The following is a 20,962-nucleotide window of genomic DNA, read 5'->3' as shown; positions in this document are numbered from 1 at the left end:
GAAGGTAATCACCGTATTGTTAAACTGCCTCAATACTAATTGAATTTTATTTCAATTCTGTGCCGTTTTTTTACATTCACTTATTTATGACTTTTTTACTGTGAATTTAATAAAATAGGATACCTGAAAAGTATCTCTCTCTCTCTCTCTCTCTCTCTCTCTCTCTCTCTCTCTCTCTCTCATTTAATTCTATTCTTTCTTATATGATAATCTATAGATTATCTCCCTTTCTATATGACTGAATTTATTCAAATAACAATATAACTGTATAATCCATTACCACCTTGTTACTTGTCCTTTGGTTAAAACAGCTGGCATGGTAATTTTACTAATTACGGTATCGTTGTTTTTGTCTCGTTTTTTGCCAGCCAATTAGGAGCTGCCATTTTCTACTTTGTTAAAACTGGAAGACTCTGGCGCTTCTGATTGGCTGTTAACTAGGGGACAGATCCGAAATTTAACCTCAGTAATTTTATCCTCAGTTTGGCTTGTGGTTTTGGTGGCATGCTGCTCACGGTCCAGATACGGTGCAGCTAAACTTGGTTTGTTGCTCAATGCCATAGCTAAGGTATGTCATTTATTTAAACTTTTATTTCCAACAGTTAGGTGCAGTTCAACTTAATTTTTATCAGTTTAAAACCGAGTTTACTCAAGATGGCTATTATAAAAGCACCTGTGTAGTGTTCACTTTCAGCTCCTGTGAAAAGTTTTGAAGTTTCTTGAAATAGGGTAAATACAACTTCTCAATTGTAATAATCACATGTAAGGAAAAATGTTAGGTGCAAAGATTTATAGGTAAACTTAAATATCAAACTGTTAAAAATGGAGACACTAGGGTAGATAAATTTCTTTCCCTACCTTTGGGGTTACTATCCCCTTTGCTACAACCCATGTGACCCCGTTCTATCATTCTGTGTCCTTTCCTGAAGCACAGGATCTTTCATATCTCATTGTCTACAGGCGTTAATTATTAGTTTGGTGGTTTCAGTTGTGGTAGTGTAATAAACGAGACTTTACAGGGCTCAAATTGTTTGAAAGTTATTGTAGTCACAATAGGATTTTTTTTTGGAGGGGGAGGGTTTAAAAAAATGGGGGGCACCTCCAAGCAAGAGTCTTTCAATATAAAAACACATTTTGATATACGGATGCACTCTTCCATTTCTTGAAGCGAATTAATTTCGCTTGTAATTATTAGAAGCTAAAGTTATTTAAAGTGAAAAAAAAATTACGGCAAATTTGCTTTTTAAGTGATTCGGGAAGAAAAGCGTCGGAAAGATAATTTGTCTAGTTTCAATTCTTTGTGTTAACCTCTGCTTTTACGTACGGAATGAGTGAAATGGCTATTGAAAGGATTGGCTAAGTTAATAGCTACGACTAGGACTGTATTTCTGATTTAAATATATTTTAGCTATGGATACTTTAATTTGTAGCGAAACTAATTCGATATAAGAAATGGAAGTGCTGGCGAGTTTGGCAGTTTTCTTTGATAAATGTGGACTCTGGCTTACATTAACTAGAGTATTGATCGATTAAATTGTAAGCATTTGTTACTGCGCATGCATTTACATCAACTTTTGCCAGGTGTTTTTTAGTATGACTTAATCCTTACACATTTTAACCAATTAAGAGCTTCCAAATATTTATGAACAAGTTCGTCTGCCCCAGCATGATTACCGTCACAAGACTTTTTCAAATGGGAATGAAATATATTTCGAAATTTAGTTTAATTTCAAATTTCGTTAATGTTGAAAACTATCCTCGTTCCGTTTACTATTATTGCTCTTCTGAAAGTTTTTATTTTTTTTGCTGGAGTTTCTGCACCCAAAATAGTTTTCCTTCTGGAATGCCCCATATTTTTTTTATAGGGGTGGGGTACAAGAACTCATGAACAGGTGGTTTGCCCAACATTTATGTGGGAAAATGTGGCGTCTTTTTTTTTATTTTTTTTTTGGTGGGTGGGTGGGGTATAAATCATATTTTTTTTCGCTAAATTTTCCTTAATTTGTCGGGATTTTTAATACCTTATTTGTCGGAATTTATTTAGACCCCGATAAAGAATGGGGGACTACAGTGTAAAATCGGAGTTTTTGAAAGCGATAAAACTGTAAAATCAGGAAAGCTGTCTAAACTAACTCGACGGTTCGGGTTGCTTTTATTTAGTTTGACCACCACGCCCTTCCATCTTTTTCCCTTCCCTGCCCTCCACTTAGGGTATCGGCGGCCTCGAAAATAACCATATTTGGTCACACTCCCATTTCCTGATTTCGTCATTTTTACGCTGTAAAAGTTCTGTCCCATTACCAGACGAAAGATTATAACTTAGGTTTCCTTATAGGGTAAAAATTTGATTTTGTCCGCCCATGCACCCAGAATTTCATTATATTGGCAATAGCAACCACTTAAATCATTATTGTATTTCGTGAGACAATTCTTCAATTTTTGTTTATTCAAATTTTGTTTTCCGTACGATACGTTGGGCATCAATAACAATGTGCTAAAGCACTTGGTCATACTTCAGATTAGTAAACAAATATTATCTTTGGTTGTTTATAGCTATCTGTGCTGTTGACATCTAGTTCATTAGTCACTACTGTTATTCATTTGTTTTTGTTCGTTATTCATGTTTCCTACTTCAATCATGTTGAAGGTTTTCAGTGGACTAATTGTCAATGAATTACGTGATGGAGTGTTCAGTAAATCTGAAGAAACATGTGATGTGGTCATCGCAAATCGATACGCAGGCAATGGATACACTACCGGGATAAAGTAATGCCTGCAAGGAAGGATGATTTGGTCTGGTTGGCTGTTATAGGGTCTTTGTTAGGTTGCACAACAGTAAGTGTTTTGATTTCCTCCCTGCTCAAAGGTCCTACCTGCTACTGTGGGTCCCCCATTCTTTCTTCCCTAAAGCGTCCGGTATCTAAATGTATAAATTAGCTATAAAAAGTTAAGGCATTTTATTTATGGACATTAATAATGTAGTGTATTTTAACTTAGTTCACTATGTTAAGGAAGCGTTTTGTTGTATTTCAGCCATTTAGGTGCAGATATATTGACAGGTTAGGTCAGAAAATTAAGGTTAGGTTAGTGCACATCTACAATGTGACGTGCAATAACTGGTCATATAGTGCATTTGTGTGCCATTTTTTCATGTAAAATTCTTGGCTCGGGTTTTCCCATTTCCAGCGTTTTTATGCATTTCGAATTTAGTGTATACCTGTATACCGGTCCATTTTTATGTTTGAGTGTTATATTTAGTTTTTTTCCCTTCATTTTTACCTACTTTGTCTCCCCCACCCAAAACCCCACTTCCCAAGGAGGTTCCCCCAGATTATCTATGGGGGGATTGGTGTTAGAAGGTTAAGTATTCATTTGTGATGGAAATAAACCTGTCATTCTAATCACATAATCATACAACAGTAAAATCTATATTTTATGTTGAAAGCAATTAATGTCCATAAGTAAAATAATACCAAAGTTAACCTAACTGTCCTTGACCTACTTACAAAACTCAAACTGATTGCAAGTAGGTCAAGGACAGTGGCTTCTCAACATCCAGATCTCAGCATAGGTAATGTTTCTTTAACTTTGTAGGATTCTTTTGAAATATCTGATTCTCAACAGTAAATTAACTTTTGAGAAATTAGGTCGCTTCAATTGTACAAAAAAAAATTGTCTTGGGAAAGCCTTAAGATTTTTGGTGATCTGACTATTCTGAAGTTTAATTTTCATTCTACCTTTTTTAGAGTATTGTTTTACTGTGTGGTCTTCAGCTGCTGATTCTAATCTTAACTTTTTGGACAGGAACTTGCAGTCTATCAAATTTCTTATTCCTGATCCTGAGACAGTCGTTCATTAGTTCATTATGCATGTTGCATAAAATTTTTTATAATTCTAACCATCTGTTACATTCCAATAATCTTGGACATTTCCATCCTGTTTGTATTGCTAGGCATGCAGTTAATTCTATTAGCAGGCCTTATCCATCATGAGGCTCAATACTACAGTGTTCTAAGTCTCATTCCAGCTTTGACCAATTTTAGGAATGATCTTCCCAATCTGGTAGCTGAATCAGTAGAACTTCAAAAGTTCAAACTTCTAGCAAATGTTTTAATGTTGAACAGGCTGACTTAATTATTTTTAGTTTATATGAAATCTGTTTGAATATTAGTTTTTGAATTTTTTAATTGTTCATTACTACTACTATAGTTTTATTTCCTTTCCTCATTTGGCTATTTTGCTTGTTGGAGTCCTTGGGCATATAACATTTTGCTTTTCCAATTTGGATTGTAGCTTAGCTAGTAATAATAATGATAATAATAATAAGGTACTGTATCTGAATCTACTAAATTTGCTATAAAAAATATTTTTTCTATGGTCTTAGTGTTAATTGTAAAATTACTAACTGATCTTTTTCAAATGCATGTTTTAGCAATTTTTAAGGAAACTGAATACTAGTTTCATCCTCTCTACCACTTTTCATAATTCAGGAGTTACTCAGAAAACATGTTGGAAAAAATAAAACCTGACAAGCAGTTTGGAGGTATTAAGTACTGTATTAGCGATATGTAATTTATAGTAATCACAGTTAAGAATAAACTAATTTTTTGAATGTAGCAAAGTAAGGGCAATTACATAGTCACATTTTACTTAACCTTTAGGACTGTCCCATCCAGCTTTCAAGGAATGCCCTTCTCATTGTAATCAAAATGTAACATTAACATGGAGGAACAAAACCTATCCAAATTCAATGATGCTCCTAAGCTATTAGTACAGGTACAGAGTATCTAAGTCCTGCTGGGGATGGGTATTGTTCCCAGAAACCTCTATTCTATTGTGTATTTTACAGTGTATAATACATACTAACCTAAGCAGACTCCAGGTCCTACCTGACAAGGAATAAATCCAAATTTAGTGCAGTGCTATTATTTGGAGTGGAATGAACGCCCTAATAACTCTTGCTCAACAAGGTCTAGTGCATTAGATCGTCCAAAGCCAAATTTTTTCATTGACATATACAGTAATGGATTGTAGTCTGGACTAGAAAAGAATTTGAAGGATGGCTATAATCTGTTTTCCACGCATAGAAGATAGTCTTCAGATGAGGGCGTGCCAATTGAGTATGACAGCTTTTGTCCTCTAAGGCCAGGTTGATTATAATAGATGCAATGACTTTATATAACTCCATGCTTTAGAGCTAGTAGAGAGTTGTAATTTGTGCACTGGTTGCAGTAAATTGGGATGGCTTGGAGCATTACAAAGATTGTTTTTAAAGTTCTAATGTAAAATCAAGAAGACCTGGGGCTATTGAAAAGTTAGAAGTACAGTAGTTGAAGTATATTGAAACTATTGCATCAGTGTATGTCCTTACTATACAAAGGGGTGGGGAAGAATTTGCCAGTAGATTGACATTTGATAGGTTAACTAATTAAATAAATTTATTAACTAAGTGAATTAAGGGTTACCTACAGTATTCAAAGTATGTACAGTATAGCACATTTTATATTTAATTTTGAACTTCTTTTGCAGGTATGGCTTGAATTTGCACACAGTACAGTGAAGTGAACTATATACAGTACTGCTGTCATCTAAAGAGGAAAGTCTCAAGAAATACACTTGGTACAAAATGGAAATTCTTAAGGTAAATTGATAATGATAATTTGTAATGAAAAGGATCTAAAGTTTTAAAAGGTGGCTTTACCATAGCTTTAAGATTAATTAATAATGCTTTATATGTTAGAATTTTATGCAAAGCATTCTTTTTTGAAAGATTGTATTACGATAGTGTTAATGATAGTAAATCTTACAAGAGCAAAATTTGTTTTCTGGGCTCAGACCTGTGCCGCCCAGTGAAATGCTCCTTTAGCACCATTTCTAAGGTATATAACTGCTATATATTACCAGAGAAAAAATTGCATAGGAATGCCAGGTTGAACCCAGCTCGCTCACCTATATAAGGTGTCGATATAATACTGGGGCGTGATGATTCACAACCAGAGGTCTCGCACCATTTAGATATCTCTTCAAAACCCCCGCCACAGCGAGGTGCCGATCAACACTACTACCACTAACCTAACCCACGCCAGTGACGTCACTCCTTTCATAGCACTTGCTTTGTGCAGTTCACTTTTCGGTGTGTTTTTTCCCGGATTTACCCAGGATTTATATCATGATGTCGGACTCTACTGTCACTCCGTCGAAATTAAGTACCAGATCTATGAGTTTTGAGTCTTTGGAGGTAGCCTTGCCCTTCGTTGTTATTTTATCAGTTTTTAATTCACGGTTCACGGCCCCACTTCGGGACCGCCATGGCGGCTGGCTACCTCCTCTCTCTCTCTCTCTCTCTCTCTCTCTCTCTCTCTCTCTCTCTCTCTCTCTCTATTCTTAACGCTTTACAATTAGTCTTCCATACTGATTGTTTTTAGTTTTGAACCTCTGGGTAATTCACGGTTCACACCCCGTGTTATTTTATTTTGTTATGGTACTGTACAGTATTTCATTATCCTGTTATTTACGATACAGTTATGGTACTACGGTATCACAGTTCGTGTTAGGTTGGCATGCCTGCTCACCTTCGGGCACTGCTAGTTTTTTGTTACCCCACGTTATTTCGTTATAAGCGGATACGTTACATTATATTTACAACTAGTAGTTGCTTTAGTTTGAGTGGGACTCTCGCGAGGCAGTTTTCATATTTTTATGTCGGCACCTCACAGACTTTGTTGCCCCCCTCCCCCCCCCCCTGCCCAGCTCGGTACTCCCCGCGCTGGAAGGTTCGGCTCTTCCCTGCCTCTCCCCTTGCATCCCTCTTTCTATATTATTCGCATGCTTTCCTACTCATATTTTATACCATATCAATTATATTATATATCATTATATTGTATTATTTTATGTCTATCCGTATTGATCATCCATATGTCGTGGTTCTTCGACCAGGTTGGTACGCCTGGTGTGTCTGTCCACGTGATAGCCTCCCCCCCTCCTACATCTCACTTCAGGGATGCCTCTCGCTCTTCGAGCCTTGGAGTCAGCTGCTTTGTTTTGCGGGTCGAGTCCTCTCGTACCCTTTCACTATCCCCCCCCCCTCCCCGGGGATATCGCCTGGCTCCTTCACAAGCGTTTAAGAGGCTATATGTTATAGTACCCTTCGTAGCCGTTTTCTCCCCGCCGCTCTGATTGGCCATTGGTCGGCGAGAGGGATTTCTGCCATGGTTTGGGTTCCATGTCTTATATATACACAATTATTCCTGGATGCTACCTCCCGGTTCCGCACCCCACGAACCCATTATGGGCTCCCTCCCTTCACCCTCCCCGTGTGGCGTTCCGCACTTCATGGACCCCACTCGATGTTAATAATTTTATCTACGGGATCCCTGTTCGTAGCTTCCGGACTTAGTTATCTAGTAGAGTTTTTGGTTAGGTCCTTGAGCCTGTCGGTGAGTCTCTGACCCCCGATAACCCTTCCCCCATGTCCCGCCAACCCCGGTAGGTTAACACGAGCTCTCTGTTGTCTCTCCGGAGCCAACGTATATCCCTAACCATATTACGATTAATCTTATATTTATATATATATATTTCTTTTACTCGACTGTTCCCCCTTGTATGATCAGTTACGGATTTACTTATTCTGTTACCTAATAGGCTGTTAACTTTAAGTGTTTTATAGCCCATGTTATTATAAGGTAGCATGTTATTATAATCCCTTTTTTATTATATACCTCCCCGGTAGTGACGGGATAGTATATTCCTCGCTATGACAATATTATTTCATTGATAATCTTAACTTATTACAGAATTGTTTCAACAATGTCAGTTAATTTTGATAAGTTTTCCCCCGGTTACTATACCGGTCCGAAACTTTGTTCATAGCCTTTTATCCCGGTTTCATATCGGTCTATTTTAAGAGTCCGGAGCACCCGGATCCTTTTAGGTTACTAATCTATTATGGGATACTAGTGTATCTGTATTTTTATTCTATACTTCCCCAGTAGCGACGGGATAGTATATTTCTTGCTATGACAATATTATTTCATTGATAATTTTAACTTATTACGGAATTGTTTTAACTCAGTTTATTTATGATAAGTTTTTGCCCGGTTACTATACTGGTCCTAGAGTTTTTTTCATAGCCTTTTGTCCCGGTTTCATATCGGTCTATTTTAAGAATTCGGAACACCCGGATCTTTTTAGGTTACTAACCTATTATGGGATACTCGTGTATCTTTATTTTATTCTATACTTCCCAAGTAGCGACGGGATAGTATATTTCTCGCTATGACAATATTATTTCATTGATAATTTTAACTTATTACGGAATTATTTTAACAATGTCAGTTAATTTATGAAAAGTTTTTTCCCTGGTTACTATACCGGTCCGAAATTTTGTTCATAGCCTTTTTGTCCCGTTTTCATGCCGGTCTATTTTAAGAATTCAGAGCACCCGGATCTTTTTGGGTTACTACCCTACTATGGGATACTCTGTAGGTGCTCCTGTTGTTACTATCTATAATTTTAACTTCAGATATAATCTTTTGGGATTTTAATTTTATTTCATTTGTAATTGATCGAATTAAACTTTAATTCTCGTTCTATTTATTTTACATTCCCAACGAAGTTACCTTGTTTATTAGTAATGATACTCTTTCAGAGCTCGCAGTCTTCCAAGACTTCTACCTTGGCGACTCTCTAGATCTGGGTCGGCGGGTTCGCCCGGAGTGTCAGGGCAGAGACCCTGTGTCTTTTCCTTTTAGGGGTTTTCAGGGAAGCACATGGCTGATGTCAGGCCACGTCCTGTTGTCCCTAAAGTTAAAGCTACCCGCCAGCCCCTATCAAAGACTCACAGGTCTTCCAAATCACCAAACCAGTTAAGACTTCGTCTTCCAGAGTCCCCAAAGACTCGGCCGCAGCTGCTGCTTCCTCTCTTGGGTCGAGAGCGAAGCCCGGCCTGAAACCTACGACCCCGGAGGCTCCCTTAGATCAGGCAGCCCTTTCAAGATTTGATGCAATGGCCTCTCGTGGCATGGTTGGTTTCGACCTGACCTTTCATTAGAAGGGGCCAGCGTTCGATCCCAAGTATGAGGCAGAAATTCATTTCTATTTTGAACACGATGTTGTGTTGATATTTATCCATATATATGTCTGTGTATATATATACATATATATATGTATATGTATGTGTAGATATTTATTGCAATGGGTTCCCTTGTTAGCACCCTCACTGAGTGCGCTAAACCAGATAGCCTCGTACAGGGTCTCATTCGTTATGGGCTACCTCAACAGCAACAATATATCATCCCGGATGCCTCTAGGCTCCCGGAATTCGTCGAAAGCAATCCGTGGAAGGTGGCCTTGCACTCTCCCTTGAAGGTGGTATGTTAACCATCGAAGGGTTTGGCACCCGGCCTGTAGAAGATTTTGAATTCTACCTGCCGGGTCTACAGTTCCCTTTCCCTGGTTTTGCACGCCTTACCGAGGAGACACTCGTAAGGTTTGACAAGGTCCCAAAAGAAAACTAAATTTACCCGAAGGGGCATGCTCAGCACACCTGGGTCCGGCCCTTAAACGAGTGGGAATGTGTTAACACTACGTTAACACCACACAAGAGCTCGTACACGATGTTTGTAGTGGATGAGTAAACCCCTAATCCGTGTCTCTAAGATAGTGGACCTTGCTTAGCAGGCAATAAACGAGGACAAGCAGTTACCGCAACTGAAGAAAACGGATCCGACTTCCCTCCTGTTCCCGGGGGATCACGATTGCTGGACTAACGCCCCTGCGGCCTTCACATCGGGTAAATTAAGCGCTGACTGTGCTTCCATTCAGTTCAGGGAGCGGCTACCCAGGCTTCCGGAATCCCTGATATGCCTCTAGTTCAAAGCCTGTATGTACCTGAGTAGATCTATCAACTTGGCTACAATGGCAGAAATGACCTCTTTAATGTATGAAGAGGAACCACTTTTTAAGGTCTTGACGAAGTCATTACTTCAAACCTTTGTCTGATTCCTACCACTTCTTTGCGGCCAGACGTCGTTGCTGTAGGCATGTCTTGTCTGAGACCACTATCAGACATGAGCCTAACAAGCTTATTAAAGCCCCAGTCTGGGGCCCTGACTTATTCCATGAAGGTTTAGTCAACAACGTCCTCAGCAAAGCTGCTAGGGTCAATCAGAGCCTCAAGGTTCGGTGGGGCTTAGCCCCCAAGCGCAACTTCAAACCGGCCAGCAACCAATCTCGAGGTAGAAAGAGTCTGAGACCTTTCCATTCCTTCCAAACCGGCAGTCCCAACAGGTGGTTCAGACCATCCCGGTGGCACAAGGGAGTCAATCTTTCACTTCGAAGGGTCAACCCCAACAGCAATAAGTGCTGGTTCCTCAGTCCCAAGTAGCAACTACCTCCTATGCTACTTCCCCAGCCTTTAACCCCACCTTTGAACTCAGGGTGCTTTCCAGGGTTACCAGAGCGCCAGAGGCACTAGCTCGAGAGGAACCTTTTGCAACAGCTACTCTCGAGGCAGAGAATTCCGCGGAGGCCGAGGAGGTAAATCCGCAGCAAATCATTGGGAGTTCTCGGGTAGGGGGAAGACTTACATCTTTCGGAACCGTTGAACGTTCAACATTTGGGCTTTAAGCATAATTTCCAAAGGTCTGGGGTGGAGTTGGATAGAAGGGCCCCCTCCACCAACCAGTTTTCATCAACATCCAACGGTAGAGCTAGTCTTATATGAAAACGATCTATGTATTGCAAAAGAAGGCAATAAAGGAAGTAAATCGCTTGTAATTCAGGGTCGCTTGTTTAGCGTGCCAAAGACACTCAGAATAGCGAAGAGTAATCCTGGACCTGTCACTTCTGAATTCTTACATTCAATGCGACAAGTTTTACATGCTGACCGTCTCTCAGGTGCGGACCTTGCTTCCCTGTGGGGCCGTCACCGCCTCTATGGATCTTGCAGACGTTTGCTATCATGTTCTGATAGCAAGGCATTTTCGTCCGTTTCTAGGCTTCAACTAGGCAAGAACTGCCTCACAGCAACTACAGAGTGATAATCTCTTACAACAGTTTTGGTTCCAAATCAACTTCGAGAAATCTCGTCTGGTCCCGAAGACAAGTTTCAATGGCTAGGATTCGATGGGTTCTATGCTCCCCCACTCTGTCTCCCCTGACAGCCAAGAGGAAAGATATAGCGAAACACAATACATTTTCTCAGAAAAATTGTCTTCCAGGAGAATAAAGAGAATCCTGGGTGCCCTCCAGTTTGCCTCTGTAACAGATATACTACTGAAGGCCAGACTGAAAGATATAAGCCAAGTATGGCGCTCCAGGGCAAACATGTAATATCGAGACAAAGGGCTCGACTCCAACCAATTTGAGGAAAATACTTCAACCATGGACAAAGGTCAAAATCTGGCAAATCTGTTTCCTTACAATATCCACCCCCAAGCTGGTCATTCACACAGACGCCTCCTTAACAGGCTTGGGGGGGATACTCTCCGTACAAGAAAGTCCGGGGACTATGGTAGACTATATTCCGCCAACTTCATATCAATGTCTTAGAGGCCATGGCGGTATTTTTGACCTTAAAGCAACCGACTTCAGTCAAAAAACCAACATATCAGGTTTGTTCTAGATAGCTAGTGGCGGACGCACTTTCGAGGACAACTCCGCTGGAGTCGGAGTGAACACTAAACCCAAAGTCCTTCAGATGGATTCTTTCTCAGGTTCCGGATCTCCAGATAGATCTGTTTGCAACAGAGTCCAACTACAAACTAGAGTGCTACGTAGCCCCCAACCCGGATCCTCGGGCCTACGCCACAGACGCAATGTCATTAGTCTGGAACACTTGGGAGAGAATTTACCTATTCCCACCAATAAATCTGTTGTGAAAGTTAGACAAGCTCAGGACTTTCAAAGGTTAAGTTGCTTTAGTAGCCCCCATCTGGCCCAAGAGCAATGTGTTTCCCCTTTTGGTGGAACTGGGTCTCCACCTCGACAGATCCCCAATCCAATACTAACACAAGTAGTACAACTCGCAGTGTTAGCTTCCTCAAAATTCAGAATGCCCTAACTTTATGGACTTTATGAAATTTGCAGCTCAAGAGGTGCAGATATTGATCCTCAAATACGATATTTTTAGAATCAGATAAGAGGAAATCCACTCTTCGGTAGTATGATTCGGCTGTTATGAAACTTGCAAGTTTTTAAGGGACTCAAAGGTTGAGAAGATGACTGAATCTGACAGTAACCTTCAGAATTTTATTTGAATCAGGCTTAGTGGCTTGTACTATTACCACAATTAAGTCAGCCTTGAAGATGATTTTCCAAAATGGTTTTAATAATGACCTTACAGATTCATACTTCTCTTCCATCCTGAGAACCTGCGCCAGATTGAAACTATCAACTCACCCTAGCTCAGTTTCCTGGTTTCTGAATGACTTAAGTTGGCTTCAGACACACTTAACGAGACTTGTCATTATATTCCATTGTTAAGTAAATCCTTGTTCTTAATGAACCTGACTTCTGGCACCAGAATATCATAACTTTCAGCCTTGTCTAGAGATCCAGGTCATATTGAATTTCTCTTGTCAGGGGAAGTACTCCTTTCCCCTGACAAAAATTTTTTAACGAAAATGAGGACCCCCAGGACAGACGGTTCCCCTGGAAGATTGTACCACTTCCGCAAGACCCATCTTTGTCCAGTAAACACTCTGAAAGCCTACTTAAACATATCTTCCATTCAGTCCTCGGTGCCCTTATCCATTAGAGAAGATGGAAGAACCTTCTTCCTGAAAGGAATCAGATAGCAGATTCTGTATTTCATTAACGGGCTACCTAGAATCATTCCCACATCACTCCCTCACGTCCATGATATACGAGCTGTAGCTACCTCAGTTAATTACTATGAACTTCGCTGGACTTACTAAATATACAGGCTGGAAGTCTCCAACAGTATTTAAACGCCACTGTTTAAAACCTCTGGAAGCCTTGTATTCGCTACAGTGGCAGCAGGGAACTATGTCTTGCTATCCTCTTACCTGTTATTTTGAATTTTATTTTACTTCCTCAGGTATTGTTCTAAGTTTTGGAACCTTTTCTCTGGTACAATTTCACTGAGCCCAGAAAAGGGATTTTGACGAAGGAAAAATCTATTTCTGGGCGAGAGACCTGTGCCGGCCAGTGAACCCTCCCTTGACTTCCCTCCCAACATGGGCCCCAAACCTTGGGTGCTATGAGGAGTGACATCACTGGCGTGGGTTAGGTTAGTGGTAGTAGTGTTGATCGGCACCTCGCTGTGGCGGGGGTTTTGAAGAGAATCTAAATGGTGCGAGACCTCTGGTTGTGAATCATCACGCCCCAGTATTATATCGACACCTTATATAGGTGAGCGAGCTGGGTTCAACCTGGCATTCCTATGCAATTTTTTCTCTGGTAATATATAGCAGTTATATACCTTAGAAATGGTGCTAAAGGAGCATTTCACTGGGCGGCACAGGTTTCTCGCTAAGAAAGATTTTTCTTTCATCAAAATCCCTTAAATATCCATTTAATTGGTACTATAAATTTTTTTTTTTTCTTAAATATTTGATAAGTTCATAGAATATTAATCACAATTGTCCAAACCCAAGGACAAGTTGACTTAAAGTAACATAATTGCATTTTAAGATAGATGGTTAGGTTTATTATATATATAATTAGATAGGTTGGGTAGAGAATGTTGGGATTTTTGTTAGTGCGTATGGGCTGGGTTGTGAGAGAAGTGATTTAGTGGAATGGTTTCTTGAATGAGTTAACTAGAAGTGTAGAAGGCATTGTGTAGTTGTTAGGCAACTTAAATGCCAGAGTGGGTGTTGGAAAGGTAAATTTCATACTGAAGTATGGTGTACCAGGTAGAAATGAGTGGAGACACTGCTAGATATAAAAATGTATACATGGTTAAGAGTGGTAGGAAGACTGTTAATGGATTGTTTTGATAACTAGAAGGAATGTTTGTAGATTGAAAGAAGTGCATTTAGTGCATTTTTTAGATGAAGCAAATCTAGTAGCAAAAGAATGGGAGAATGGAAAAGGGAGGCCATGAAGGTGGAGGCATTAATAAAACAGGTGAAACATGACTATCAAGAAAGATTGAAAGTGGCATATGACAGAATGAGAGAAACTAGTCATCTAGAAGAGGAATGGAAGTTAGTTAGAAAATTTTGTTGGGCATGCAAGTGATGTAGGTGGTAAGAGCATTGGAGGTAGCATAAGGAAGGGTACAGTAGTGAGTAGTGAAATGGAGTGAAGATGGTGGAAGAGAAAGAAGAGGCATTTGAAGTATGGCTGCAGAGTAACATTATAGAGAATTATGAAAGATAGAGAAAAATGTGGAAGTGAAATGGATGGTGGCTGAGGCAAGGAGGGCAGTTGACTGGAGGTGGGGTCATTGATTGGGTTGTTCGTATGAGGTGAATAAGTAGTTTATGAAAACTAGAAGAATACTAGAAAAGGTGGATTGACGATCGATATTGAATATGAAAGGTTATTAAAAGATAAAGTAAAAAGTGGCCTAAATATTTTGAAAGGTTGCTGAATGTTGAGGATAAAGGAGGCAGATATAATGGCTGTTGCAGGTATTGAAGCACTCAGTGATGGGAGATGAGAATGAAATTACAAGAAAGGAAATAAAGAGCACTAGATGAAACGAGATCAGGAAAGACTCCTGGTATAGATGGTGTAAGGGTGAGGTGTTAAAGAGCATGTGACCTTGAAATGGTGAAAATGTCGAATGCGTTTTGTGCTGTCAACGGTGCCAGTGGACTGGGTGTTCATATATTGTTCCACTACACATAAATAAGAGATGTGTATGCATGATATAATTCTAGGCCCTTTGAGTATAGGTTGTGTGGTTGTAAAAGTGTTACAGTAGGTAAAAATGAGGTAATTTTAGAGGGGCAGGGTGGTTCTAGAAGAGGTAGGGGATATATAGATCAGATTTGTATAGGTAGACAGATATGCAAGAAGTACTTAGCAAAGATAAGGAAGTGTTTATTGTAATCATGAACCTGGAACTTATGATAGTTGATAGGGATACAATGTGAAATGTTATGAGGTTATATGGAATTAGTGGAGGGTTTCAAACCGAAGTTTGTATTGGCAGTAAAGCATGTGTTGGGATATGGATAAATTAGTATCCAGTTAGTGGGGCTGAGACAGGTATGATTGATGTAGCTATGTTTTAAATTTTGTTGACGGAACTGTAAGAGATGAATGAAAGTGCTTGGTTGAGGATTGAAACTGTGTGATCATGAGTGGAAGGTGAATCAGTTGTTTGTGGATGAAAATGTATTGGTTGTTAACTGAGGAGAAATTGGGTCAATTAGTGACAGTTCAGAAGGGTATTTGAGAGAAGTGAGTTGAGTAAATGTGGATAAGAGTAAGGTCATGAGGTGCACAAGTGAGGGTGGTGCTTGATCTAATACCATGTTGAATGGAGTTACATGCAGATCAGCGTAAGTACTTTGGTTCTGTTGCTGCAAATGGAGTTCTAGCAGATGAGTTAATGAAGGATGTAAAGTGCTGGGGGCACTGAAGGGAGTGGTAAAAAATAGGGTTGGGAATTATTGTAGAGAGTTCTGTATGCGAATGATTGTACCATTTGTGACGTATGGATTGGAGTTATGGGGAATGAAAGTGACAGGGACTGAAATTGAATGTTTTGAGATGGTTTCTGAGTAGTATGGTTGGTGTATCTGTTAGTGTTATGAACAAAATACTTGGTGAGATCTGTTGTGCGGAATGAATTAGCAGCTAGAGTGGACATAAGATATGGTTACCAGAAGGAGGGTATTTAAATTTTTGCAGTAATAAATTCAAGAGGCAAGTTTCTATGGCATTCGTGAGCAAATATGCTGCTGTTGATTCCATTGTACCTATGCAAAATTTCCATATTTTATAGCAACACGAAGTAAATAGGCACAGCTATTTATCTTGTTACCGACACTTTTCACTGTTTTACCTTTGGTGTGAGGCATAGTAAAGTGAATTGCTTTGTAATAGTCAATTTAGTTTATCAAATGTTCTTTTCACATTGGATTATTCAGTGGATTGACTTTGGTGGTCTTGACACATTATTTACATAACTTAGTTTTCATATCAAATTTGAACTACTGCAAGGTTCATCATTCTACCATTAAGGAAATTTGTTTATTGGTAATTATCCTCTGTACATGTAACATGCATGATAGGCATGCATACTGTAATTAACTTTATATGATTATCTTGGAAACAATTCAGCGTAGTTTAGCATCTGTTAGAAAAAAAAATTAAAATTTTAAGTATAGGTTAGAGACTGAAGATAGAAAATCTACAAAAAAAGGGAATTTAAGAAGTTTCAAGCATTGAATTAGATTATAAAAATGACATCAAGGGTTATAATTTCTTGTTCTAGTTAGTAATAAGATGTCCTTTCCCTAAATTTTTAGGCAGGAAATATTCTTGAAATGAATTTATGTAAAGTTTCATTATAGTAACCTAATGTTGAAAATTTTATCTTCATTTATGTAATTAGGTTAATCGGGATTTTTTGCTTATTGGTGGAAAATGGAATTTACAAGCAGAAACCATTCTTAGTCATGAAAGTGAATTTGAGATTTGATTTTTTTATTATTTAAATGTAATTTGAAAATCCTATATGACAGTGTCAAGATACTGAAATCTACAGTATTGGGATTAAAAGCCATTATTTCTGGTGTAGGTGGGTTAGCATAGGTGAAGGTGTCTGACTTTATAAAATGAAATAAATGGTGGTTTAATATGCCGTAGTATGTAAAATGAGTCGATAGATTGACGTTCAACTTAACTTTCAACTGATCCCTCTTTCTTCAATGCAAGGTATCCTGCTGTTCCACATGTGCAATAATTGGCCTACTGGGTCCCAGTTACTGACTTTGTGGCCAAAATTTTAAAAATTTGCTATGCCTATAGATATCTTACCTTTTAGGTGTAGAACTTAGTTGCTAAATACTTTAACAGAAATAAAGCTAAAATTAGTGCAATGAAATTAATTGGAGGAATGCAACCCCCTAATAACCCTTGCTCAATGTCTAGTGCGTTAGATCTTCCCCAGCCAGATGTTTTGACATATACTGTACTGTACAGTAGTGACTTGTAGTCTGGACTAGAAAAGAATGAGGCATGGCTATAATCCCTTTTTCAGTCAGAAGATAGTCTTCAGATGAGGGCGTGCTAATATAGCATGACAGCTTTTGTCCTCTGCCAGGTTAGAAAGAACAAAAATTACCTTATACCCAATGATTTTATATAACTTCATGCTTCAGAGCCAGTAGAGGGGGTTCTAATGTGAGCACAAGTTGCAGTAAAATAGGATGGCTTGGAGCATTACAAAGGTTATTTTTAAAGTTCTGTTGTAAAATTAAGAAAACATGGGGCTATTAAAAAAAAATATAGGAAGCACAGTAGTTTGAGTATATCAAAACTGTTGCATCAGTGTCAGTCCTAACTTCTGTATACAAAGGGTGGGGGGAGAAGTCACCAGATTGACATTTGATAGGTCAGCTAATTAAACAAATTTATTAACTAATAGTAAACTAAAGGTTACCTACAGTTTCAATGTTTGTATAGCACATTTTATATTTAATTTCAATTTTTATGAATAGAACTTACCTGGCAGTTATATATACATAGCTAATTATCTCTATTTCGGCAGAATTTTTCTAAAACTAGGCAACCGCCTTGTGGTGGTTGGGTGGTAACACCCGTTAAAGGGTGGTAGGAGGAATCATTCCCGTTTTCTGTTCTTCAGTTCATCTCTGCCGGCCGGATCGATAACACGTTGGTCCGTCATTAAGAGTTTTTCTTCGCTTTCCCTGCTCGGTGTACCAGTCTGCTTTTTTGGTGAAGTACTCTGATTTGGGGTTTTGGCGATCGTTGTATTTTGTTTTCTCTTAGCTTTTTTTTTGCTGTTTTTCATTATGAGTGAAAAGTCATTACCGTATCTGTGCGAATGAGGAATGTAAGGTGAGACTACCCAAAATGGCGGTTGATCCTCACACTGTTTGTTCTCATTGTAGGGGTTTTGTTTGTGCCCTTGATAATAGGTGCGGGGAATGTAAGGTTTTGGATGAGAAAGATTGGTTAATTATGAAGCGCTATGTGCGTAAGCTAGAGCTCGATAGAGTTAGGAGAGCTTCTAGGTCTAAGTCTAAGTCTGTTAGTGGTAAGGAAGACGAACTTAGCGTAGATTTATCTATTGATCCTATTATTGATTCCTCTTTGGAAGTTGATCCTTCCCTTGAGGTAGTAACTCCTGCTCCTCCTACAGGTTCCGTATCTACGGATGACCCTCGGTACGCTAGCCTGGCGGCCGAGTTGAAGGCCATTAAAGAACAGCTGGAGGCCTTTAAAGGTAAGGAAAGTGAAAGTGCTTGTGTTAGTGCAGTGGAGGTGGCGACCGACCGAATCTGTCATACCCCTAGGCCTAGACCTCTACCAAGCTCCCAGGACCAAGGGAGAAGGTACGTCGATGACCGAAAGGGGGTGAGAGGTACGTACCCTCGGTCAGCCGTCGCCTCAGACAGTCCTGTTGTCTATTCCCAGGCTGCTCTTGACCGTCACGGGAATGACGAGTCGGATGTGTTGTTTTCTTCTCCGAATTCGTCCAGACGTAAATGGAAGTATGAAGCTTCAAGACCTACTAAGAGGAGATGGAACCGCGACGAACGGTCTCGTTCTTTCTCTCCCGGTTCTAGCAGTTATGAACCTTGTCCGTCGGAGGATGATTTCGACTCCGTGCCTGTGAAAAGGACGAAGCCTGCTGCCGAAGATACGAGTGTTATTCGTCAGCCCCCCCCTTCGGATCCGCAAGACCCAGCTGATGTTGCTAAATCCTTTATGTCTGTCATGCAGGAACAACTTTTGACTTTAGTACAAGCCTTTAGCCGCCCTCACGCCCAGTCTGACAGACGTAAAGACGACTCGTTGCCGATTAAGAAGTCTGCTTCTAAGAGAGAACGGAGTTCTTCTTTAAAGAGAACTTCTCCCTCTCTACGCCAGGATGAGGAATGTGTGCTTGCGCCAGGCGATACTTCTTCGCGATACCAGGTCGATACGTTTTCTCGTTCTCGATACCGGGACGATACCTTATCGAACGAAGCTGCTTCTCGTTCTCGATACCAAGACGATACCGCCTCCCGTTCGCTTCGACACGACGATACCTCCTCTCGTTCGCTTCGCCACGACGATACCTCCTCTCGTTCGCTTCGCCACGACGATACCTCCTCTCGTTCGCTTCGCCACGACGATACCTCCTCTCGTTCACGACGCCACGACGATACCGACCCTAGTTCTCGACGCCACGACGATACCGACCCTAGTTCTCGACGCCACGACGATACCGCCTCTCGTTCACGACGCCACGACGATACCGCCTCTCATTCTCGCCGCCACGACGATACCGCCTCTCATTCTCGCCGCCATGACGATACCGCCTCTCGCTCTCGACGACAGAACGACTCTGCCTCTCGTTCTCGGTCCCAGGGCGATACCACCCTGCCTCTTCGGGACGATACTGCCTCTCGTTCCAAGGATTCTTCTAGCGCGGGACTCCAGGATGCAACCCGTCTTTTGCAGGATGATGCCTTTGATTTGCCCTTGTCGGGTTCTAAGGATTCTTCTCTTTCGAAGGATATTGCAGATGTGGATCAGGCCCTCGAGGATGTTTCTGATGACGATGATAATCCTGCCGATGCTGTGGGAGATTACAAAGTTCTCTCTCGCTCCCTTCTTGAACTTTTTGGAGAGGAATTCCAACCTGCTGCCCCTCAATCTCCTCAGTCCCAATTTAACAGAAAGAAGGCCAAGAAACAGTCGGCCTTCATCAAGATGAAGCTGTCTATCTCCGCAAAGAAGGCTCTCACGAAGATTGATGACTGGATGATGGAGCGGAGACAAACAGTTAAGACTTCCTTCTCGTTTCCACCAGCTCGTCTTGCTTCAAGAGCGGGTATGTGGTATGCAACTGGAGAACCTTTGGGTCTGGGAGTGCCTTCCTCCTCCAAGGGTGACTTCTCTGGTTTAGTGGACTCTGCTAGAAGGCATGCTCTCAACTCAGCCAAGGTCATGTGGTCAATGTCGGAGCTGGATCATCTCGTCAAAGGTATTTTTAGAGCCTTTGAGGTTTTTAGTTTCCTAGACTGGTCGCTTGGGACTCTCGCAAGGAAAACTGAACAGATGGATGGATCTAGGGACCTTACGAGCATTATGTCCTGTATGGATAAGGCCCTCAGAGATGGGGCGAATGAGTTGGCTGCTCTGTTCTCAGCTGGGGTCCTAAAGAAGAGAGCTCTGCTTTGCTCTTTTGCTTCTAGGTCTGTTACCAATGCTCAAAAGTCTGAGCTTCTTTACGCCCCCCTCTCTCAACATCTTTTTCCCGAGTCTCTGGTTAATGACATTACGCGTTCTCTGGCCCAAAAAGCCACCCAAGACCTTTTATCTCGTTCTGCTCGTAAGCCCTTTGCAGCCCCTCCTTCTTCTTTGAAACGGGAGGAAAGGAGATTCCAGCAGCCCTTTCGGGGCAGGACTACTTCAAGATCAGATTTTAGAGGGAGAAGGCAAGATTCAGGACCAAGATCTACCAGGGGTTCTTTCAGACCTCGCTCCAGGAAATGAAGTTCGTCTCCTCCAGACGGTAGGCGCAAGACTGTCAGGTTTTTGGCAGTCCTGGAAGAGGAGAGGGGCGGACACCTGGTCCCTCTCAGTCATCAAGGAAGGATACAAGATCCCCTTTCTGAAAAAACCTCCTCTCGCAGATGCTCCGCTGGCCTTAGTAGCCCGGTACTCAGATCCTGGGAAACAGAAGGCTCTAGTAGACCTTGTCAACCAAATGCTAGACAAGGGGGCGATAGAACCGGTTCGGGATCTAGTCTCCCCAGGCTTTTACAATCGCCTGTTTCTGGTCCCCAAGAACTCGGGC

The 20,962-nt window shown here is 40.7% G+C and overlaps 1 long non-coding RNA gene across 1 annotated transcript in view; it reads left to right on the top strand.

The window, feature by feature from the left end:
- Nucleotides 1-431: 431 nt before the first annotated feature.
- The window catches only part of LOC137619631 (uncharacterized), a 33,623-nt gene continuing 13,092 nt past the window's right edge, over nucleotides 432-20,962 (top strand). Inside the window, exons 1-2 of the long non-coding RNA XR_011039940.1 lie at nucleotides 432-568; nucleotides 5,530-5,641. This is a non-coding gene — a long non-coding RNA (uncharacterized lncRNA). The remainder of the gene's footprint in view (nucleotides 569-5,529; nucleotides 5,642-20,962) is intronic.

Source organism: Palaemon carinicauda, chromosome 26 (assembly GCF_036898095.1).
Source record: "Palaemon carinicauda isolate YSFRI2023 chromosome 26, ASM3689809v2, whole genome shotgun sequence".
In the NCBI taxonomy this organism is placed as follows: domain Eukaryota; kingdom Metazoa; phylum Arthropoda; class Malacostraca; order Decapoda; family Palaemonidae; genus Palaemon; species Palaemon carinicauda.
The sequence above is the reverse complement of the archived record's forward strand: the minus strand, read 5'-3'. Positions and strand labels throughout refer to the sequence as shown.